The following is a 24,121-nucleotide window of genomic DNA, read 5'->3' on the forward strand; positions in this document are numbered from 1 at the left end:
GCGCCCACCCTGAGCAGACACTCAAATGAGCCACGAAGGGTTCGTGGGGGGTTACGTGTGCAGGAGATCAGGGCCGAATGTCCCTTCCCCATCACCCCCACCTCTGGTCCTGCGCCCATGACCCCTTGGGCCTCTTGTTGGATGGAGGGACAAGGCAGGACACATCCCTGAGCCTCTTGGGGCTCACCTGTCTTCTCGCCCCTCTGGCCCCTCTGCAGGCAAAAGGACGAGCAGACACGGGCTGTGTCTCCGTGGCCCGCACAGTGGGTGCCATCTTGGGCAATCCCAGCCTGACAGGCCGTTAATCTGCGGTTTGGCTCCAACTTTGCCCCCAACAGAGGTTTTCTGAAGGACAGAAAGTCCCCAGTTAGGAGACAAGAAGCAAAACAACAAAAGGACAGTCTTGGTGGCAGAGCGGGCCTGGGGGCCAGGTGTCAACGTCCTCATGTGCAAATCCCCAGGACAGCTGGGGGGTGGTGGGAGGCCGACTCACTCGTCCCCAAACACGGCAGCCACGCTCCCCAGCTGGGCACCCTCCCCCCCCCGCGAACGAGGTTTCCTGCTGCGCGTTCCCGGGGCACCCGCCGCGGAGGGTAGAATCCGGGAGACGTCCCCCCACCCCCGTGGCCTGGCAGAGCCGCACTCACTCCTCACCACTCAACAGAAGTGGGGTCAGAGCGAAGCATGGTTTGGTACAAGAAGCAGCTCTGCCCACGGCAGCCACAACTCTGTGGGGTGAGTATTGAGGTTTTCAAAGGCGCCACGTGGCTGGTTACACAGCCTGCCCTGGGGACCCGCGGATGTGTGGGAGCAGGTGGGGGAGGGCCCTGTAGGTGGTCTGTGCCTTGCCGGGTGCCCAATGTTGGTTCTGTGACTCTCTACTGAACACAGGACCGCAGTCTCGTTCTAGGAGACTCATCTACAGTCTCCTGTGGGGGTTAGGGCTTTGGTCTATGGGATTCTTGTTGACCATAACAAAGTGAAAAGGCAAAATGAGAAATGCTTCACCACAGGAGCAAGTGCCAAAATGTGGAGGTCCTTCATATAGAAAGATCTCCAGTAAATCAATAAGAGGTCCACAAACCACTTAATGAATGTGAGATCCTGAACAGGGTGGAGGACAGAAAAAGCTCGCTGGCCGTGTAACTGGTGACATTCGCATCAGTTCTGGGCTTTGGTCAACAGTATTGCAGGAAAGTTGGTTCCTGACACATGTTTGGTGGTTGTGGAAGACGCTGAGCGAGAGGAAGCCGGGGGGAGGGTATATGGGATTTCTTTGCATTGTTTCTGCACTTAAAAAAAAAACTTTTATAGATTTTCTTTATTTATTTGGCAGAGAGAGAACAGAGAGAGAGAGAGAGAGAACACGGCAGGGGGAGTGGGAGAGGGAGAAGCAAGGAGCCTGACGTGGGACTCAATCCCCAGGACCCTGGGATCATGACCCAAGCTGAAGGCCGACGCTTAACCCACTGAGCCCCCCAGGCGCCCCGTTTCTGCACTTCTTCTGCAAGTAAAAAAGCATCTCAAGATTTTAAAAATGGACAGTTCACAACGGACGTCAGCGACCCACAAAAAGCATGACAGAGGACCGTGAGTGAAAACGCACACTCAGCAGTCTCCGACCGTTATCGACGGCGCGAGGAAACGGTTCTTTCAGCCTCTGATCCAAGGACACCAACAAGCCGAGGGTCCCTGGACGCAATGAGGGGCCCTGGAGGGGGGATGCCCGGGAACGTGGCGCGTCAAGGGACAGAACTCGGACGCGGACCTTCCCGATTCCGCTGACTGCCTTCTGGTGAGGTGGGAGACCGCCCTTGCTCTCAGTAAATTCCTGTTGGAAGACTGACGGGCGCGGGGCTGGGGGCACCGAGGTCGGCAAGTTCATCTCCAACGGCTCAGAGAACACGGACGTGCGCACACACGCTCGTCACATGTGTGCTGGTGACCCCGTTCCTCCGTCGGCCACAAGCGTTGCTCTCTGCGCTGGTAGGTACACACCCCGTGCACACGCAACAGGAACACGCGCGCACACACACACGCACACGCACACACACGGCGGGAGAGAGAGCAAACAGGTCAGCTGGTAACGCCCGCAGCCCGGCGTGCAAAGGGCACATGGGGTCCCTCACACGGTTCCTGCAACTTTCCGGTAAGTTTGCGACCAGAGCAAACATGGGAATCAGTCTGGGAGCTACTCCAGGGGCCAGCCCCCGGCGAACGGCCTCATTCTGAAAAAAACAGGAACAGTGGACACAGGCCACAAAATTCGTCCTCTAAGAGCGTAAAACGCAGCCCACCCTTTCTGTGCTTCCTGGGAAAACAAACTGAAGACGAGAATGTGTCCGTTTTATAAATAGGAAACAAGAGCTATTTCTGAAAAGCCCCGACCTTTTGCCCCTACGCACACTGTGGACGGGGGTGGGGTCTGGCCCGGGGCCAGAGGGTGGGGCGGGGTGGGAGCCCGAGCCCAGCGGGGCCCACACTGCAGCGGCCGGGCCCCCGTGGGTGCAGCCGGCGGGGCGGCCGGCACCTCCACCTTCCGGAGCGCTTTCCCGGCTCTGATGATTTTCCCATCTGCTCCGCGGGCCCGTAAACCCAAAGCAAGGGCCGCACGCGGGAGCCGTCTGGGGCGGCCGGTCTGGTCCCCGAAGCTGTGAGCCAGGGTGCGTGACGTGCTGCCAGCGACCGCGGGCCCACGAGCCCAGCGGAGGCCGAGGGACGGGGGCACGGCGGGAGGAGACGGGCCGGCCCGGGCGTGCGTCCCGGTCCAGACATCCGCCGGCCGAGAGCCTTGGTCTCTGAGACTCCATTTCCTCAAACGGGAAAAGGACAGACCGGACGCACACGGCCCTCAGCGGGAACTCAGACCAAGTACTATATTTGGATCCAACAGAACATGACCTCAACGTCGTGTCAGCCTGGGCACCCAGGACACGGTGACGAGTCACGGTGACGGCACAACCCGACACGGAGTCGGGAGAAGGCACTTCCCTCGGAGATCTTCCTCCCCAAGACCCATCACCCCAGTCTGACCGAGAGAAAAACATCAAACCCCAGCGGGGAGACGTTCTACAAAATTGCTGGCCAGTTCTCCCCCGAATCGTCTGGATCAAAAAGTGAGGAAAGTCAGAACCTGTCACAACCCAGAGGGCCCTACAGCCTACAGAGATGGGCCGGAGATGGGCCCCGGTGCAGGGGGCGGACGTGAGGGCAGGGCTGGCGACACGGGCATTACCGCGGAGGCTGACGCACCGACGTGGGTTTCGTGGCTGTAACGCTGGGCCCTGGTCACGTCCAGGCCAACCCCGGGGGTGGGGGAGCTGCGGGGCTGCCAGGCGGCGGACGGCACTCGCAGCTGGCTTTGCAACTCTCGGTAAACCCCAAACCATCCAGAACAAGAGGGTTCACTCTAAGATAACCTGACTGGCCGAGTGCTTCCTGCGGGGTCAGTGCGGTGCGTCCCCTGCTTCCTGTGGGGACGGAGGTCTGCGAGCCGGAGCGCGGCCAGGGGGCCGTTCTGGGCAGGGGGGTCCTGGCTTGTGCCTCGTGTACCCTGCTGCAGGACGGGCCCCAGGGGCGAGGACACTGCCTCTTCCTACATGTCCATCCCCTTTGGGCACTGATAGGTCCTTATCTTCAGGGTGAGTGTCCTGTGCCCCCAAAAGGGTCCCCTGATGGTACCAGATCTGCCGTGGGTTAAAGTGCGCCTCCCAACACACGACGTGACCTTCCTTGGAAAGAGGGTCGTTGCAGATGTAATCAAGTCAGTGAGAGACTGTGCAAGCAGGGCATCTAATCCAGTGTGACGGTGTTTTTGGAAGAAGGGAGTTTGGACACGGAGACACGCAGACCAGGCCACGGGGGCACAGAGACAGACGTGAGGGGTGTTCTCACCAGCCAAGGCACCGACCCTCTGTGGGAGGCTCGGGAGGGAGCACGGCCCTGGGCGTCGGACGACTGACCCCCGGGGCCGAGGGAGGACAGATCTGCGTGGTTCTGGCCGCCCGTGCGTGGCGGCTCTGCCATGGCGGTCCCGGGGACGCAGACACAGCAGATGGTGGTGAGCTCTGCCTCACGTGGTCCTCTCCGCGCTGATCAGCTGTCCTCTACGCAGGAGTGTCCCCAGCCTCTCTGGGCCACGGGCAGAGCAACCTGTCCGGGGGGGGGGTCATTCCACGAGGCGAGAACAGCGGCCGAGGACACGTGCGTGTGCAGCACCGCAGCCCGCCGGGCTCTGGGTCCAGAGCACACAGCGGCGGCCAGCTCTGACCGCACAGCCGAGGGACAGTGCGGTGGCCGTGGATTCGCGCCGGGCGTGACATGACAGGAGGGCTCTGCCGCTGTGTGGACGAGCGGCAGCGTCCCCGTTCTCGCCCAGGGGTACGACGGGCAGGGGCGCGACACCCGCGAGTCACTGGCAAAGGTGAGGTGCGTGTGCGGAGGTGAGCGGGCAGGCGACGGGGAGAGGCCGGGTCCACAGGTGACACAGGTGGCTGACGACGGAGATGCACACGCACGCACAGGCGCACGCGTCCCCTCCAGAGACTGCGGTTCCACTCCTGAGCCAGGCTCTCCGACACGCGCCCCCCGAGCCGCCCTCCCCCGTGCCCCTCGCCCACTTCCTGTCACCCATCTGGACGGGTCCCGCCTCGGGCCTCCCCCCCACCGCCACCTCCCCGAGACCCGAGCCTGGCCCCCAAGTCCCTGCGGTAGTCCGGGCTCCCCCCGCAATAGGGACACAGGGCAGGGCCGTTCTCCGGGGGCGTCCCGGGCGCAGTGGGGGCGGAGCAGCGTTCCTGGCTCCCGTCTCTTAACGCCAGGAGCTCCCCCAGTCCCGACAGCCACGGGGTCCCCAGGTGTAGCCCAGTGCCCCGAGGGCTGCTAGGCGATGGCCAGTCCTCGCCCCCGCGAACAGGGTCACTGTCGGGATGAACCACATCGGCGTGGGGAGCTGCCGCCAGGCTCTCCCCCCAGGCTCCGGGCTCGGAGGGAACCGAGGTCACGAGGAGACTGGGCGGCAGGGAGGGGCCGCGCGGGGCTGGTCTCTGGGGAGCTGTCTGCTGCCTCTTCCCTCCCAGAGAGCTCGGAGGGCAGATCCCACCCCCCAGACAAGGACAGGGACCCTCGCCGCAGAGTCCCGTGGAAGGAAAGCAGGTCGCCCCTCGTCCCTCCTCCCAGTGGCCCCCCACCCGCCACCCTGTTGAGCCGTGCAGCTGCCCCCGGGCCAGCACCCACTTGACCCACAGACCCTCGCCTCTTCGGCAGCTCCGTTTGCTGCGTGTACGCTTAGGAGGGAAGACGCGTCCAGGCAACAGCCCCATTTCCGGATCCTGGCACGGGGCCACGGCGGGGTCCCCCCACCCCACAGCAAAGGGGGCAGAGGCGGCGGGCAGCGGGGGCGGCGGACGGGACGCAGGCGCAGGTGTCGTGGGGCAACCAGAACAGGCGGAGGGAAGGCAGCACGGGCGGGCAGGGCCGGGCCGGGCCGCTCTCTCGGCGGGAGGCAGAGGACCGGTGCGCAGCGGACACGTATGCACGTCCCCGGGAGACACAGAGCTGAGACGGCGGACAGACAGACCGAAGCCCTGAGAAGTGGTCTCGGGCGCAGGCACATGCGCCGTGGTGCCCGCGAGCCAGTCCACATAGGGCCTCCCGGCTCTGCCCCCGGAGGACGCCCACGCGCTGATGCCCCGCAGGGCGGTCGCACGGGCCCCCCCGCCACGTCGGCCACGGGCCCCCCCGCCACGTCGGCCACGGGTCCCCCCGCCACGTCGGCCGCCGGCAGCAACCCGCCGGCGAGTCCCTGACGCCCTCCGGACGGTCCCCAGCACAGGCCGCCAGCCGGAGCTTCCGGAAGCCGCCGGTCTCGCGGCGTGTTCACCCGCACTTGGCAAGAGGAGAGACTCCGCTGGTTCTCAGAGTGCTCGTTGCCAGGACCGACCAGGCCGGCCACAGATCCCGCTGAGGTCCGCGAAGTGTGCGGCCAGACCGGCCACGGCTCGCTTTCGTGAGCAGTGTTGTTTGCGGGGACACGGGCACACACGCATTTACAGATGACCAGAGGCCACGGGCTGGGCTGAATCTCTGCAACAGAGACACCGGTCCCCGAAGAGACACTTGCTGTCCGCCCGGCCCTCCCAGGAAGCCGGCCCTCCCGGATGGAGCGGACCCCAGGGTGGGCCGTCGGCGCTCGAGGGCGCGAGAGGTCACCGTCCCTCTTGTATAAAGATTCGAGGCACTTCTCAGGCGCGCCTTCGGCGGGGACCACCGTGCTGCCTGCTGCCGCTGGCCTCCGAGCGGCCGTGTCCTCTGGGCTCCTTCCTCTCACAGAGCCGCGCCTCAGCCTCCTGACCCGACGGTCAGCCCGTCCTGCTCTGCTCCATTTTTCTTTAAACAAGACACGATCCACCAGGAGGATCTCCTTGCTGTGGGTTAGTGATTCTCAGCCGGGGCCAATTCCTTCCCCCTCACCCAGGGGACACAGGTGATGTCTGGGGACGTCAGAGGTGGCCATGACTGGCACGCTCCTGGCCCCGAGGACGATGGTTTGGGATGCTGCTCAGCCCTCCCCCCAGCACCCCGGGAGCCCCCAGGCGATGACGGCCCCGTCCCGGCAGCGCAGGGGTGGGGCGGGGGGTGAGCCTGCCTTAAGCCCCAAGTAGGAACAGCCAGGATGAGCTAAGGCCGCCGCCCGGCTCGGGGAGGCCGGCCGGACCCTGCTTGGGGAATCGGAATTCAGGACCTCCCCAGCCTCCGCACTCTGAAGCAGGAGCCCACAGGGGTCAGGGACCACCAGACCCTGGTGAAGCGGACGCTGGCAAGGCCTTGCCCCTCAGACGCGTTCACAGAGCGGCGCATGGACGGGCACGAGGAACAGACCCGCCCCTTCCCGGTGAAGCTCCCAGCGCCGGAGCCAAGTGTGTGACCCACAAACAGAATTAGACACCAGGATAACAGGTTTGAATCAAAAGTGCAGAAAGTCATGAATGGGCCTACAGGGTCCTGATTTCCCTTTGGGAGGGTCAGGAGGTGACTTTTAAAAGGAGAACAGGGAGGGGGGGCGCCTGGGTGGCTCAGGGGGTTAAAGCCTCTGCCTTCGGCTCAGGTCATGATCCCGGGGTCCTGGGATCGAGCCCCGCATCGGGCTCTCTGCTCAGCGGGGAGCCTGCTTCCCTCTCTCTCTGCCTGCCTCTCTGTCTGCTTGTGATCTTTGTCAAATAAATAAATAAAATCCTTTAAAATAAAAAATAAAAAAATAAAAGGCGAACAGGGCTTAGGAGGTGCGGGGGTGCGGGAGGGACGGACACATTAGCCCACAAATCCACCGATGCCTCCTCCCTTTTTGGACTCACGTTGAAAAGCGGGGGGCTACAGCCCCGCTGGGGGTAGGGGGGCTCTCCGGGGCTCTGGACGTTAGGAAGTGGCCGCCGGCCCGCTGGTAAGTGACCAGACATGATGCAGGACCGATGGCGCGAACATCATCTCTCCAGCCCTGCAGGGGCCCGGAGGAAGGGGCTCGGGGGCTCTGCCCCACGCTCTGCCCCCACAGCACTGTCCACGGGGCCCCGCGCCGGCCCAGGGCCCGCCACGGGGTCTGCTCAGACTGCCTCGGGGTGGCCAGGCTCTTCCACTCAGCTCCCGACCACATTTTTGCTTCTAATTTTTATTTAAAAATTTTTTTTTTCACATTTTGAAATCATTACCGATTCCTAAGAGGTTGCAAACAAAAGAACCACCGTACAGGGGCCCTCGCCCGGCCTCTCCCGACGGAAAGGACGTGTGCATAGTTAATCGCCGCTGAACCCGTGCAGGGACACGCAGGCACAGAGCTTAGGACCATCTGGGTGTGTCTCAGGCGACCGGGCCGGAGGGCGGGTTCGCATCCCACCGCTGCGTCCCCCAGCGCTCCCCCCTCACGGCTAGCCCTTCCCCACCGCACTGACCCCGCCTCCCCGCTCCTTGACAAGGCACAGAAAGCCAGGCCTGCACCCTGCAGGGGTGTCCACGGGCACCGGCGGTGCATCCTGGAGTGCACAGCTGGTTTAACACGGGCGCTGGGTCCACATGCCACACCACGTCGCGTGAGCAGGACAGAGGACAAAGCCCACGGATGCAGCAAAGACTTGACCAACCTCTCCACCCCCGTCACAAGCTGAGGATAGACGGGAACTTCCACAACCTGACCGAGGGCCTCCCCGGAAGCCACAGGCACACGTGTGCCCACGACGACGGCCCGCAGAGCCCGGGGGGGGGGGGGGCAGGGGTGCCTGGCGCTCGGCATCCTGCCGGACGTCCTGGTCAGGGCGGCTGGTCCGGGGCGGGGACGTCAACGGGATCCAGACGGGAGAGGCCGGAGAAGCACGTGTGCGCGGCAGACACCACCCCCCGGGCGGCAGGGGCACAGGCGCACAGCAGCCACACGGCGCCCAGCAGGCTGCCTGGGAACCGAGCAGACGTGTAGGGCCCCAGCCGGCCCGCAGCGTGACCGGGACGCGTGAGGGGCTGCCGGGTGACGCGAGTCCGGCGTCGGATTGGATGGCGGCACAGAGATCACGCCGCACGGGCTCTCGGCACAGGACAGGGAGTAGGCGGACCTCACAAAGCACGTCAAGACTCATTTTTTGCATTTTTCTTTCTTGTCAACAGCCGCCCAGGATGGTCAGAGGGCCTGTTCCTCCTGGGAACGGAGTGGGGACAGGGGGCGGCTGGGAACGCTGTCCTGTCTGGGGCCGTATTTCTCTTCCACCGTCCTCCGACCCGCGTTCCAGACGGCCGGCTGGTGCACCTGTCCTCGGCGGCCGCGTCCTGGGAACCCGACTCGGGGTCTAGCGCTCTCGGGGGCGGTCACCCCCGACGGCTGCAGCAGACGTCCCTCTCTCCAGGCCCCCCTGGGTTCACGGTACCTTTCTTCCGCCTGGTTGCTGCACTCGGATACTGGGGCCCCGTGCTGTCCCCAGGGCCGGCCGGCTCCCAGGTCCCCTTCCTCACAGCTCCTTAGGGCCTGCTCCTGACCTCCCCACCGACCCCAACTCTATTTCTCCCACTGCTCCCTCCTCCTGGGCCCTGTGCCATGGCTGTATGATGTCTGTGTCATTTAAAACACCACTTCACACGCGCTCCCCCAGGAACGGACCCCGAGCCCACGGCACTCAGGGAGGGGACGGGACACAGGAGGCCCCACGGGATGTGAGTCCACACGTGTGACACGGCCAGACCAGGCTCCTCCATGGACTCGCGGGGCCCGGGGATGGGGGGAGGGTAGAGGAGTGACTGCTAATGGGGTGCCCTTTGGGGTGATGGAACGTTCTGGAATTAGATGTGGGTGATGGATTTGCGATCTCTGCAAATACGCTGAAAACTGTTCAATTCTACACTGAAAATAGGTGAAGCGTATAATGGGTAAATTGTGTCTCAATAAGGTGTTAGAAAATAAACGAGAGGCAACAACATTATCAAGAGGTCGGGCCGTGAATCCAAATGGACTTTTCTGGGTGCGTCGGTTTTTACATGAAGCTCTACGGGACGAACCGACCAGGGGAAGGAGAGGACGTCGGCGTTCAGGTTCGCTCTGTCCAGCACAAAATCATTTCCACGTATTTTATGGGTGAGGCAACAGGCTTAGCAGTGGGGGTTACGTGAACCGCACGCCCGCAGGGCCGCTCTGTCTGCACCCGCCCGCCTGTCCACCTGCCCTGTCTGTCTGCACCCGTCCGCCCGTCCCCCTGCCCTGTCTGTCCCTCCATCCACCGTCCTGTCTGCACCCGCCCACCCCCACCCACAGACACGCGCAGGACGGCCAGCAGAAAGGCAAGCAGAATCCAGGGCTTGCCCGCCGCGGCCCACACTATTCTGATCCTTCGTAAATGTCGATACCCATTTACGTTCGCAAAGCTGAACACAGGGACAAGCCCATCCCTCCTCGCCTTCCGCGCGGCTCCGGGTAACCTAGCAACCCTCGTCCCCGGAGCCCGCAGGAGCGCCCCACCCAGCGTGTCTGCCTCTCCTGGGAGAGCCTGTGGGAGCGGCTGATGCACGAGTCAGAAATAACCAAGCCTCTGCCGCTTCTCCCGCGTTCGTAAGGCGCACTCCTCCGTGCCTCCGCTGTGGGCCGGCGCGCCTCCCCGCCTCCCCGCCTCCGTCCTGGCCCGCTCTCTTTCCCGGAGCGGTCAGCGATGCACGCGGGGTGTGGCGGGGCGCTCGGCACACCCCGGGGCACATCCAGGGGCCGGGCCTCCGCCCCGCGCTCCAACACCGCCCCACCTGCACGGCCCGCGGCGGACCTCGCTCTGCAGCAGCCCAGGCTGGACAGCAGCGCCGGCACTGAAGGGAGAAACGTCATCTCTGCTGCCTCCTTCCGACTCGTGGGTTTCTTCCAGAGCTCACCACCCCGAGTCCGGGAGCCGCACACCCACGCCCGCCCCGACCGAGCCGGCCCGGCGCCCCGGGACCCTGTTACTCTTCACCTCTCCTGCGCTTGCGCTTTTCACCCCCCACTTGGAACCACAACGCCCCCCCTGTACACCCCACATTCACAGGCGTACCGTCATCCGCTCCCCAGCCTGCGAGCAGTGGGCCCTGACGGTCCAACGGGCCTTCTCAGGCTCGTGTGTCGAAACCGGGAGCCCGCGAGGCCCATGCGTGGCATCTGCGTGACTCTTCGCGCCCCCTCTCTGTCAGTCATCAGTTAAGAAACAAAACACAAGGTCTGGCTTTCAGAATCCGCTCAGGCGGGAGGAAGAACGGTGGGGCCGGCAGGGAGCCCCCCACCCCCACCTCCCGTGGCTCCTGCTGCGAGTCCCAAGTCCCCGCACGGCGGGCTAGAGCTGTCCTCCCTGCGCCGGCACAGACTCAGACAACCCACACTGTCCGGATTTCCTTACTACTTCCCCAAGGTCCTCGTCTCCCGCAGGACCGCACACAGGACCCCTGTCCGCTGCTCGTGCGGCGACGGCTGGTCCTATGCGTCCGCTTGAGTGGCGTGTCCGGAAGGCACCCCTGCGCGTCCGCGGCCTGAGGCACACAGGCCGCCCTCCCCGCGAAGCTGGGCCTCTCCACCCCGCTGAGGGCCTGAACACGGCAAGAGGCAGAGTCCGTGAGAACATGTCTCTATCCGACCGTCCAGCTGGGACATCGGCCTCGTCCCGCATTTCGGACTCGGACTCCGACTGGGACTCACTCCGTCCGTCCGGTAGGCTCTCCAGGCGCCCAACTGCGCTCCTGGGCCTTCTCAGCCTCCCTAACAGCCTGGGCCAATCCCTTCTTTCCACACCCTGTTGGTTCGGCTTCTCGGGAGAACCCAGATGGTACAGCTGTCCTGCCCCCCTGGGGCTCTCGGGGCTGAGAGAGTTTCTCAGATTTTCCTGGTTTCACGACCTGGACAGTTTCGAGGAGGCCTGGCTAGGAATTCTGTAGGCAGTCCCTCAAGCACGGTCTGTCGGATGCTTTTCTCACACGGTTAGACTTGGGTGATGGACTCTGGGGAGAAAAACCGCAGACACAAAGTGCTCTTTTCGCCCCGGTACGTGAAGAGTGTGTACTTCACGGAAATGACACCGGAAGGACAGGCAACAGAAAAGAAATAAATTGAACTTCATTAAAATTAAAAACTTCTTTTTTTTTAAGAGAGAGTGAGAGAGTGAGCAGGGTCTGGGCGGGGGCAGAGGCAGGCAGAGTGAGAATCCTAAGCAGGCTCCGTGCCCAGCAGAGAGCCTCATGCGGGGCTCGATCCCACAACCCTAAGATCACGACCTGAGCCAAAATCAAGAGTCGGACACTTAACAGACTGCGCCACGCTGGCGCCCCCCCCCCAAACGAGAAAAGGTCTGTGCATCAGAGGGAATTTTCAGTAGAGCAAAAGGCAGCCCAAGGAACAGGAGAAATTGTTTACAAATCATGTATCTGGTAAGGGATTAATATGTACGATACATAAAGAATCCCTATGATCAAATGAGCAGCAGTCTGATTAAAAATGAACACCACACAGACGTTTCTCCAAGGAAGACCTACGAATGGCCAGGAAGCCCAAGAAAAGACGGTCACGTGACTACGCGCCGGAGAATGCAAGTCAGGACCACAGGGGGTACCACGCCACACCGCTCAGGACGCCTCGTATAAAAACACAAAGCCAGTAGCGGAGATCACGGACCCGTGAGGACCCGGAGGACCCGGAAGCCTCGTGCGTGGCCGGTGGGAATAGAAAGTGGCGCAGCCGCTGCGGAAAACAGTGTGGGGCAATCCTCAAAAATGTAAGCATGAAGTCACCATAGGGTCCAGAAATTCCACTTCTGGGTGGTTATGCCTGAGAGAACAGAAAGCAGGAACTTGAACAAGTCCTTATACTCCCATGTTCACGGCAGCCGAAAGGTGGAAGCAGCCAAGGGTGTGTGACGATGAACGAGTAAACACCGTGCGGCCCGCCCACGCTCTAGACTGCGGCCCAGCCTCTGACAGGAAAGTGACCCCTGACACCACGCAGAGGGACCCCGAGGACACGGGGCTCAGCGAGAGGAGCCAGACCCAGAAGGACCCGTCCTGCAGGACCCCACTCCCAGGAGGGCCCCAGAGGAGTCGCGTCCGCACAGACAGAGAGGAGGGGGTGGGGGCCGGGGCTGGGGCAGGGGGTGGGGAGTCTGTGCTTCATGTGGGGGATGGGAAGTTCTGGAGACGGAGGGTGGGGGTGGCTGCAGCACAGTGAGAGGGTCCTTGGTGCTGCGGAGCCGTGCGCTTAAAGGTGGTTATGATGCTGAGTGTCCATGTTGTGTGTGTCTTACAATAAAAAGAAGCCACATGTATTGTTTAAAAGGCCAGGCCTGGAATGACCCAGATGGACCAGCCGTGCAAAGCTGTAGAAACACCTCGGGTCTGCCTCCGTCTGGGTCTTCGGGGCTTCTCGGAGCACGGTAGCCAGAGCCCTGTTCTCGCCTTAAGCGGCTCGGAACCCGGAGCTGAGGAGTCAGCAAACATGGCCCCACACATCTGCGGAACCTACCAGAAGCCGAGCCGCTGAGAAGGGCCATGCTCCCAAGCCAGGCCACCGGGGCACCGAGCTGAAGCGCAGGCCACACACCCACCTCCGCGTGGCGGCACGTGCCCAGGAGAAGCCTGCGAGAAAGTCTCGGGGCGGACACAGGAGTGGAGAGGACACAGGAAGACTGGCCTGTGCGGGGCACACGCTCTCGCCGGGCCTCTGACTTAGCGTTTCCGTAAGTTCCCCAATGCAGTGCTCACGACCGGCCGCGGACGGGTCTTGGCCCAGCGCCCAAACACACCTGCCATTCCTTCGCAGGAGCGGGGAAGCCGGGACGCAGGAAAACCAAGGAACGAGCCTCAGACTCATCCGGACAGCTTGTGGCCCGCGCCGGACTGGACGGCGGTCCACCTCGCCCACACCTCGGTGCGGGCTGGATCTGGGGAGAGGGTCTGCGGGGGGAGACGTCCGCGTCCCCGTGCCCACACTGTTCCGTGCATTTATAAACGCCTCCCCGGCCGGGGCAGGATCCCAGATCTGACTCTCGGGGAGATGACCATGGCCTTCCTCTTCCAGAGTGACGGGGGCCGCGGGCACGGACACCTGTGGACGGACCCGCGGCACCCTGCGCCCTTCACCTGCCACGGCTGGGCGCACACAGCCTCTTTTTCTCGGCTTTTTGATTTCTGGGACCTCACTTCTCCCCAGTCGTGAGCAGCCTCTGAGAGGCTACAGCTGAGGTTTCAGAAATGCCGCACGAACTCGGGGCGTCTGGGTACGCGATGCGTCTTCCCCCGCTGCCGGCTGCGTGTTTTCCGATGAGCGCCCAGGAAAAGGAAGTCCCCGAGGGGGCGGTCAGGAGAGAGAGAACAAGGCTGAGAAAGCCCGGCCTTACCCAGAGCTGGTATCGCTTCTGTATTCTCTCTTTATCGAGAAGGGGGAAAAAAATCGAAGTTGAACTAAAAGGTCACATCACTCCAAGCTGGAAAGAAGTCTAGTTTCTAAAAACCTCTCCAGAAACGGGAAGCTGGGTTTCCGGCGTAGTTTCCACCGGGTGCGGGTGGGGAAGGGGCTGCAGGGAGGGAGGGGGCGCGGCAGGAAGTGGGGTGCCCCGTTTGGCCGGCAAGACCGAGGCCGCGGGGCTCCGGCGCGGGCCGGCTGTGCGGTAGAGCGCGCCTTCCGGGTGTCGCTCCGGGGCAGAACCGCCGTGCGGCGCCTTGCGGGACGGCCGCCGGCCTGCCTGCTGTCCCGGGCTGACCTCGGGGGAACGGCACTCACCCTCGCGGACCTGGGGAATGTCTGTCCTCATGAACATTCACACGGAGATCTGAGGTTTCGGTTTCAACAAAACAAATACGGCAGTGGCCCACCCCTTCCTCGACGAATCCAACAAAACAGGCTGGTCTCTGGGGGCGTTCCGGGGGTTTCCAGGGGAGAAAGCGTGGCCCTGCCAGCCTCCAGGACGCAGAAGGTGGGAGCTGAGTGGACGGCCCCTGAGGCAGCGCCGTGTGCAGCTGTCCCATCTCCCTGGGGTTCCCCAAAGTTGGGGAAGCTTGGGCACCTCTCTGAGCTCGGCTGAGGCCTGTAACACGTCCAAGTTGGAAGGCAACATGGGGATCCTGGTACGAAGGGTCTGCCACCAAGGGGGGGCTCCTGGGAGCCCCAAACAACAAGGAACTCCCTGCCTGAAAGACCAAGGAGCAAGGACCCCCAGGCTGAGTGGTAGTGGGACCACCAGGCCTCTCCTGCGGATCTCAGACCCCATGGGTAAGGAACTTGCTAGAATCCGCCTCTCCCCCAGGCACTGTGGGCCTCTGGCGCTGGGTCAGCCGTGGGGTCGGCAGCATTCCGGGCCCCACGCTCTCGATGCCAGGACCACCCCAGGCGTGACGACCCCACACGAGCCCGGACGCCACCCGTGTCCCCTCGGGTGGCCTAGAACGCACGACCTCAGAGCAAGCAACTGTCGTTTGGTTCAATCCGAGAAGCATATACTGCATCTCCTGAGAGGTCGCTCGGGGGCCCCTCCCCAGCCTCGCGGCCCCCAGCCAGGTCAGAGCCCCCCACCCCCGTCGTGACAGCTCCCGGAGAGGCCCACGTTGCAGGACACCGGGCGAGGGACGGACAGACGGTGGCGGAAACGAGACACGGCTCTGCAGGGAAGTCCTGCTGACGCGCACGCGAGCAGTCAACGCGCCCTTCTCCGTCCGCGTCCCCCTCGATCGGGGCTGGAAGAACGTTAGCCAGAACCAGACGGACAGGAGCGAGGGGTCCTGAGCGGAACACAGGCCTGCTCTTGGGGTTCCAGGCCTTCCAAAGCCGGCTTCTGTGCCCACGAGCTGCGGCCGGGGCTCACCCTTCAGGAATGTTCCGACTCACAGAAACGCAGGTGGCTGCCACCAGAGGCAGCCCGGCGCGTCCCGGGGGGAAGAGGAGTGTTCTCGCCGGCCCGCGGAGTGTCCCAGAATCGGGGATGGTGATCTCGGCTAAACCCAGAACGTGGGGGGCGCCCAGGGGGCTCGGTCGTGAAGCGTCTGCCTTTGGCTCAGGTCCCGATCCCAGAGTGCTGGGATGGAGCCCCGCATCGGGCTCCCTGCTCGGCCGGGAGCCTGCTTCTCCCTCTGCCTCTGCCCCGCCCCCCACTGGCGGGTCCGTGCTCTCTCGTTAATAAGCAAAATCCTTTAAAAAAAAAAAAAACCCACACCCCCCAAAAACCAAACACAAGACAAGTTTGTACACAGAGCAGGGTCTGACTCCCCCCCACCAATCCGGGACCGCAAGGGCGGGTCCGTGCCCAGAGCCAGACAGGCACGGACGGCGGCCCCCAGCCAGCCCCACTGCAGAGCCCGTCGGGGAGAGGAGCCTTGCAGGGTGTGACTAGTGTCCCCCCTCTTACTACTTGTAATAACGTGACCCTCTACCAGCCATCTGCTTCCGTGAGCAGGGGGAGGGACAGCAGGCTGTCCCCTCCCGGGAGGGCAAGCAGTGCCGGGGGCGTTGGGCTCACAGACAGCCCGATGGTAGCCCACCCACCCCCGTGTCCCGCCCTATCTCAGTGTTCATCTGTTCAAAGCCTTAATTAGAGGAGTGGTCTCCCCGCAGCTGAGAGCGTGCTCCGCCCGCAGGCCGGGTCAGGCCGCTGAGTCCCCGCTGCTCGAGGGCGGTGGGATCTGGGGAAACCCAGTTCGGGCGGATTCCCTGGGACAGGCGGGTGCAACCGGAGCTCCTGGATCCGTGAGTCCAGTGACTCCTTAACGGCCCGGCCCCAGGACCTGTTTCCACCCTTGAAAACGATCGTGGTGACCTCTGTGATCAGACCACACGGGCGCCTGGCCCGTCTGCCGCCCCTGCTCTCTGGGGCAGGGGCTGGGGGCCTCTTCCTCGCCGCGTCCCCAAGGCTGGGCAGCCAGGGCAGCCGACGGCGCCATCCCAGTGCGAGATTCTGTCCAGGAAGAGAAAGGGCGCTGGGAACCCCCCCCCCCCCCGGCCCTAGCACCGCCTCCAGGAGCTGCCGGGAGCATCTCGGAGACCTGCCGGGAAGGAAGCCTGCTGGGCCCAGAGACACGACACGCATCTGACCGGGGGTTAAATTTCCCACGCCCGGACTTCAAGCCACCTGCGCCCTCCACTCCCTCGCACAGATGCTGCCTCCCTTCTGCAGGGGGGAAGCTGCGGGCAGGAAAGCACACTCTGCAAGGAGCCCACGGAGCGGGCGGGCGGGCGAGCGTGGGGACACCCCAGGCCCGCCCGGAGCAGCTGAGCAAGGACCACTACGCGATCCTAACGGCATGTGCTGCCTCCGACGGGATTCTGGGAACCTAAGTTGATCCCAGACACTGGGCTGCGAGGCAGAAGCAGAGGCTGGCCTGGGCAGCAGGCCACCCGTGTCCTCCTTTTTCCTGGATTAGAACGGCCTTTTATAGCGAGCGTGGTGTTGAACGACCGGGAGGGGTCGAGGGCAGAAACCAGAGCCAGATGCAGGGCGTGTAGGGAGCGGCCGGACCGAGGCGGAGCCCAGACCTTGGGCTCTGGGGCGGGCGCTGGGCGCAGCAGAGCCGAGACGGGGAGGGCCCGAGGTGTCTGCAGGGGTGAAGGCACAGGGCCGGCCACACGCTCCAGGAGGGTCGGTGCACAGCCCACCCTCCTCGCTTCCGAAGAGGGAGGAGCCGGGCACCAAGGGGCAGAGTTGAGGTTGGAAGGCGTCCTCTGTTCTTCCCACTCCGAGCGGCTGGATGTGGATGCTGGCGGCTCCCGAGGCTGCGAGTGCCGGACGGTTCCGGGCTTGGAAACGCAAGCCCAGAGCCGTGTTTCCAGAGCCCAGAGCGGGGACGGAACAAAACCAGGCAGGAGCAGCTGCGGTGTTTCGGAGGGTGATGTCGGTTTGCCTGTCCTCCCTGTGCACAGGGTTCTGGGTTCCGCACAGGGCACGGGCTCGGGGGAGCTCAGATGTCTCGGCTGCTCCATTTCACAAGTGCGGGAACCGAACACAACAGTCAGAGGCCCCTGTTTTGAGCGGCTGCAAGTTCTTGACCCCGTGCCTCCGAGCCGTGGTGTGGAAACCTTTCCACACACCCCCATGTCGCACCGAAGGGGTACCCTGCATTCAGGGACGAAGTGTGGCCTGCCAGGGTGCTTTTCCCAGAGACACAGGACAATGGGGGAAAAGCACCATTCGCGGTGGGTCCCTGCGCCCCAGAAACAGTGGGCCACAAGGTCCCAGGACAGCAGCTGCATTCTGGGGGTGCATGAGGTACAGCTACGGAAATGCAAACCCCTTATGCAGCCCAGACTCGCTCCTGCAGCTCCTGTAACAAATCACACAGACCTCGTGGCTTAGAGAGCGGACGTTCGTCTCTGCAGTTCTCACGGCCAGAGCCCAAGCAGGGGCTGAGGTCAAGATGTGGCTGGGCCACGCTCCCTTCAGGGGAGGGTCCTTCCTGTGTCCGCCAGCTCCTGGGGGCCCAGGCGCCCCGTGGCTTGTGCCGCATCCCCGGTCACTGCCTGTGGTCACGTGGCCTCCCCCGAGTGTCAAATCTCCTCCTGCCTCCGTCTCGTAAGCACACTTGTTGACTGCATTTAGGGCACGCTGGGAAAATCCCTCCGTCGCAAAGTCACACCTGCAAAACGCATCCTACCAGGGGCCACATCCCCAGGTTCCACGGACTTAGGACCTGCTGTCTCTGGGGGGTCTTCCTTCCCCAAGCACTACGTCTTTCAGGGCCCGCGGGCACACCGGAAGAGCTCCCGTGCCCCGCAGCCGGGCACACCGGGTGAGGAGCCGGGAAGGCGGCTAGGACGTCCACGGGCAAAGATGGGAAAGCCCGGACTGAACAACACTGTGACAGCGGCCGCTGCCCCACACTCTCCGTGGGCGTCGGCCCATGTGTCCTCGGTGTTAAAAACAGTCAAAGGCAGCAGCGTTTGTTAAAATGAAGTTGGGAAATAAAATCCGCCTGGAGTCTGGTTCCCACGGGGGCCCGGGCGGGCCCCGCAACCCCACTGGGAGCGCCCCCTTCCTGCTGCACTGAAACAGCAGAGCCGGCACAGAGAGTGTCCCCATCAAACACACGTGACCCGCTTCCTGGGGAGCAGCCCCAGGGTTAGCAAAGCCCCGAGCCGCAGCCGACAGCAGCACCACCAGCTCCCTCCGGGCCCGCGGCCAGAGAGCACCCGGAAAGCTGGCGGGGGTCTGGGACGCCTCCCGCTCACCGGGGGCTCACCGCTCAGATGGCATTTGAGAAGAAAGGTCAGGCACCGCCTGGCGGAGGGCTCTCGGTGACACAGAGCAAACCGCACGGAGTCACAGGGATTGCAGGTGGCGGGTGGGTGGGGCTTAGGAGGGGTGCTAAGGGGGAGGAAAACCGAAACAAGAGACTAGCGTGATTCAGCACAGGCCCCGCCCACACACACACACACACACACACACACACACACGAGCTGCCCCGGGAGAAATAGAAACCCCGACACCCTGCACGGAGGACGCGAGGCTGGGACGGCAGACGGGCCCGGCAGGCTTTCTGCAGGTGCACACACTTGTGCACACACACACGCGCACACACATCGCACACACGCACATGCACGCACACAGGGGCACGGAGATCCTGGCTGAGGCGCACGGGCAGGCCGGCGCCGTGGGAGCCAAGGGCACAGCACGAGATCTCGGTCTGTGCTGCGAGACAGGCGGCCGGCCCGGGGGTCCCCCGGAGCAGGCACAGCCGTGCTGTCTTGCACACACCCCAGAGCCCGGAGCCGGGACCCGGGCAGAGCTCCTCGCGTGTCCAGCCGCCATCCTAGCCGAGGAGCTCCAGGCCGCCCCCCCCATCTCCTCCTCCTGCGGAGAGCCGTGACGGGGAGCCCCACAGACCCTCCAGGGGTGAGCGAAAGTGCAGACCACGGCGGCCTTGGGTCTGCAGTCTGGGGCACGGTCTCGGTCAGCACCAAGGCGCCGTCAGACGGCCCCAGGCCTGGGAACGCGCTGAAACCCGTGGGCCTGATCGAAAGCCGCACTTCCCTCTTCCGACTTAAGAACTTTTCAAATTTTTATTTATTTATTTTTTTAACTAAGCTCCACACCCAGCGTGGAGCCCAACACGGGGCTCGAACTCACAACCCTGAGATTGTCCAGGCCTAAGCCGAGATCACGAGTGAGATGCTAACATCCACCCAGGCGCCCCTGCCTAATTTTTAAAGAAATTCAGATGAGAGTCGCATGAAACAAAACGAGCCACTTCACAGGGAACACCTCAGCGGCACTGACGGCATTCACAGAGTTGTGCAACCAACACCTCTACCAGTTCCAGAACATTCCATCGCCCCAAAAGCAGCCCCGTCCCCACCTGCATTCCCCTCCCCCAGACCCCAGCCCCACGAGCCCCCTTCCCGTCTGTGGAGGGGCCTGGTCTGGGCGTGTCACACCCCGTGGGGCCTCCTGTGTCTGGTTCCCTCCCCGCGCGTCGCGGGCTCAGGGTCCGTCCCCAGGGCCGTGAGTGGGGGCCTCGCTCCTGCTGGTGGCCGGGAACACTCCCGTGCGCCGGTGAACGTGTCGTGCATGGTGGCACCGTGATCGTCTCCCCGTCCTGGCTCTGGTGAACTGTGCCGCTGGGAACACGCGTGTGTGCGGCCCTCCGTGCGCAGCCCTGCAGCTTCTCCGGGGACCTCCTAGGCCTGGAGCCGCAGGGCCAGCGGGCTCTGTCTGTGGCTCCGCCGTCCCGCCAGGGCCCCGAGCAAGCCTGGAGCTGCACCCCGCACCCGCCCGGCATCCCTGCGGTGCAGCCGCCTGGCGTGGAGGCGCGCGTGTGTCCGACAGGCGGGTCTGCCCACCCTCAGGGGACGGCCGTGCGGATCCTACAGGCAGCGATGAGAGCCGGGCCAGAGACCGGAGCGACGCCAAGACCCAGCCGTGGAGGGAGCGTGTGTTCCGATGCTCTGCTGTAAACGAGCAAACGCACCACACCCAGCACAAATCACACGCTGATATCCGGCATCCCGGCGGGACGGGACGGTCAGCCCGCTCGAGCCTGAGCCTCGAGGAAGACGGGGCCGCCGCCCCGCCCACACTCGGTCGTCACTCGGTCGTCACTCGGTCGTCACTCGGATCTGGTTCGTCCCGGATGTCCTCGAAGACGTTGAGTTATCAGTGCAAGTAACAGATAGTGTTCTGTTAAAATGCCCACTTTCACATAAAATCACATCTGAGGGGCGCCTGGGGGGCTCAGTGGGTTAAGCCGCTGCCTTCAGCTCAGGTCATGATCTCAGGGTCCTGGGATTGAGCCTCCGTGTTGGGCTCTCTCTCTCTCTCTCTCTCTGCCTGCCTCTCTGCCTACTTGTGATCTCTGCCCAATAAATAAATAAAAATCTTTAAAAAAAAAAAAATCACATTCGGACAAGCTGGAGAGCTGGAGTGAGCGAGCTGATGCTAACACGAATGTTCTCTTTCACGCTAAACTGCTATTTACTTGGTCGCCGAGGTTCTCCCTGTGGTCTCGGGCTGTCCACACGCGGCCCAAGACCAGGAAGGGGCCCGCACAACCCGGAAGGCCCTGCAGGAAACGAGGCGTTGTCTGTTGGTCCCGAGGTGGAGGGAGTGGGCGGGGCCGCTGCGTTACTCTTCTCAGCCTGTTTCCCCGATGATGACACGAGCTTGTGACAAAGCCTCTGCTGCCGGGAGGGCAGGTTTTCAGTGAATGTCCACCTCTGCTCAGCCTTAGGCCCCCCAAACGCGTGCAGCAGGAGGCGCTGTGCTGGTGCGGGTCCGTGTCCCTGTGGACACGTGCGGGAACAGTCCTGCGGCGTGTGGAGGGGAGGGGAGGAGGCCACCGGCGGCCCACAACTCGGCAGGGCCCCCTCGGGGAGCTTTTGGCCACGCTGCCACCGGTGGGGCTTCGAGGAAGCAGGTCAGCGCTTTCTTAGGAAAGGATTCGTTCTGCAGATGGCACGGGCAGGACTGTCCCCCGGCCCGGCCTGGCCCGGTCCGTGCCACCAGCGGGGTCTGCGTCTGCCCTGCACCCAGCCCTCTCCCGCTGCTCGGCCCGGGGGGGCTTCCGGCCCCCAGACAGCAAGCCGGAGGTGCCACGGTGCTCCTTCCCAGCCCAGAACGGGAAGTTCTCTGGAAATGGGGTGGTCGCAGGCGTACTTAGTGAAGGTGAGGTCAGTCTGGAGTCGGGTGCACCCAAAGCCCCGCCGGGTGCCCTTATAGAAAGGGGACATGCGGACCCAGACAGGCGGGGAGAAGCCCTGTGCAGACGGGACCAAGATGCGGGGGGATGCTTCTCTGGGCCAGGGCACGCCGAGATGACCAGTGGCACTGGTGTGAGGCGGGGGAGGCTGGGAGAGGCTCTCCCCCAGCAGGAACCGCCGTGGGACACCTCGGACCCCAGAGCTGGGAGAGGATACGTTCCGTTGTGTCAGCAATAGCGCGGCGGACCTCCCCCCGAGGAGGCCGAGACACGGGGCCCAGGGTGTGCACACCTGTCTCCTGAGGGCTCGTGAGACTCTGTTCCCAAAAGGCCGCAGAAGACAGACACGCAAAGCCAGAGCCAGGCGGGCGGCCGGCCCAGGACATCCGGGGCCCTGGTGGCATTTCATGCCGGTGTGAAAGCAACGCAGGGCGGGTCCCCTCTCCCTGCTGGGCCCCCCACCCCCCGCCCGGTCCCAGAGGAAGCCACTCCGTCCAGTGAGCTGGCCCCTGGCTGGAGCCCTGACAATGCCGTGGGAGACGATGACTGGGAATCACTGACTCAAGGGGACAGGAATTCCGCCGGCGGGTGTCTAGACTGCGGCGGTGTTTCTGGGATGCAGGAACCGGAGCCAGAGGCAGGAGCCGGTGGGGTGGGCTGTGCTGCCACCTGGTGGCCACGGCGGCACAGGACCGAAGCGGGTCAAGGGGCCCGGGTGTGGGGGTCCAGGCCCTCCCGGACCGCTGTATGAAGGGGTTGGCCACACAAAGCCTGCACTTACTTGCGGCAGGGGGAGACCCTCGGGTCAGGGCTTCCGCTGACCCCAGGGGCCTGCGCTCCGCGACCACCGGACTCCTGAGGTCCCAGGATGCCGTGTACACTCGGTGGAGGTGACTCAGACACCGGTTTCTAATGTGGCCCGGGCAGAGGCCCCTGTGCCTGGGACAGAAGCACAGGCACTCGCTAGGTCCATAGGGACAGGGGTGGAGGCGGGTTTCTCCCAGGAGGGACAGCCCACCAGGAGGGCTCACCTGTTGCCCCAAAAGTCCGCTTCTGGATTTTGTTTCCGAGGTCCTTAAGCAGGCTCCTGCCCCTCCCAGCGGCACCCGGACGCAGACACACGCGGGGCTTTGGTGGGGGGTGTCGCGCTTGCCTTCGCGGCCCTCCCACCCCACGGCGATAGGGTCCTTGATGCTCTAGAGCTCCATCTGTGTAAAGGGGAATGTGAACCAGGGGTTTGTCACTCAACGTTCACTAACATGTTAGTCACCTTTCGTTCACTGAGTTTATTGTATTTTTAAAGATTTTACTTATTTGAGAGCAAGAGAGAGCATGAGCCGGCGGGGGGTAGCACAGAGGGGGAAGCAGGCTCCCCACTGAGGAGGGACCGATGCGGGGCTCGGTCCCAAGACCCTGAGATCATGACCCGAGCCAAAGGCAGACGCCCAACCAGCCGGCCCACCCAGGTACCCCCTGTTCACTGATTTTAAAAGAAATTAAAATCAACACCCTTTGGTGGGCCGTGGACCGCCTCTGTGGGCTGTGGGTGCGGGGCCTCCCCTCCCCCAGGCTGGGTCTGGACGTGCCCAGCTCCCAGGCGTCTGCTTCGAAGCCTGGGCCCAGTCTGGGGTGCTCCTGCCCCCTGGGGACATGGGACAATGTCTGTGGAAACCCAGGGCTGTCCCTGGCCTCGAGGGGGTGGGGCCAGGGATGCTGCTGAGCCCCCACAGTGCCCAGGACGATCCCCAGAGAGTGAGTGAGCTGCCCTGTAGTGCTGAGACCCTGGGTGAGGCCGGTGAACTCAGATCCGGGGGGGGGGGGGGTCCGCTGCTGGACTGAGCACCGAGGGGCAGCGGGCAGAAGGCTGCGGGTACAGTGACTTCTAAAGCAGCGGCACAAAGACCACCTGTGGAGCCACGTCCCCCCCTGGGCACCCCCCAGGGCCCCCGGGAGGTGAGGGAGCCAGGCCTGGGACACCGGGAGCCGGCGAGAGCCAAGGAGGTGGGAAGGCTTGCACACAAGCCGGCTCACAGGCAACAGATGGTTCTGGGCGTCCCTGCACAAGGTTCGGGGGGGTTAAAACACACCTAACAGAAAAGCTACCATTTTACACTGTGGCATCTGTGCAACCCACATCTCTATCTAGTTCCCGAACATTCCATCTCCCCAAAGGAAACTCTTCCCTGCCGGCCATCACTCCTCCAGCCCCCCGCCCCCGCGAGCCCCTTCCCGTCCGTGGAGGAGCCTGGTCTGGGCGTGACACACGCGTGGACTCACACCCCCTGTGGCCTCCTATGTCTGGTTCCCTCCCTGAGTGTCGTGGGCTCAGGGTCCGTCCCTGGGGCCACACCTGGGGGACACTGGGGTTGTTCCTGCCTGATACCTGTCCCTGGCCTCGAGAGGGTGGGGCCAGGGACCTCTGCTGCTGTTGCACACGCGTGTGCAGGCTTCCATCTGTGCCCCTGTTTTTTCCCCTGGG

The 24,121-nt window shown here is 63.7% G+C and overlaps 1 protein-coding gene and 1 long non-coding RNA gene across 2 annotated transcripts in view; one reads left to right on the forward strand and one right to left on the reverse strand.

The window, feature by feature from the left end:
* The window catches only part of GNG7 (G protein subunit gamma 7), a 61,915-nt gene extending 39,086 nt beyond the window's left edge, over nt 1-22,829 (reverse strand). The window contains exon 1 of the mRNA XM_082750733.1: nt 22,674-22,829. The gene's annotated coding sequence lies outside the window, so the exon portion shown is untranslated. The remainder of the gene's footprint in view (nt 1-22,673) is intronic.
* Nucleotides 614-12,787, forward strand: LOC309858035. Its single transcript, XR_014308016.1, has 2 exons — nt 614-735; nt 1,337-12,787. It is a non-coding gene; the product is annotated as an uncharacterized lncRNA (long non-coding RNA).
* Nucleotides 22,830-24,121: the final 1,292 nt, after the last annotated feature.

This window comes from Mustela nivalis (genome assembly GCF_964662115.1).
Source record: "Mustela nivalis genome assembly, contig: HAP1_SCAFFOLD_1774, whole genome shotgun sequence".
NCBI lineage: Eukaryota > Metazoa > Chordata > Mammalia > Carnivora > Mustelidae > Mustela > Mustela nivalis.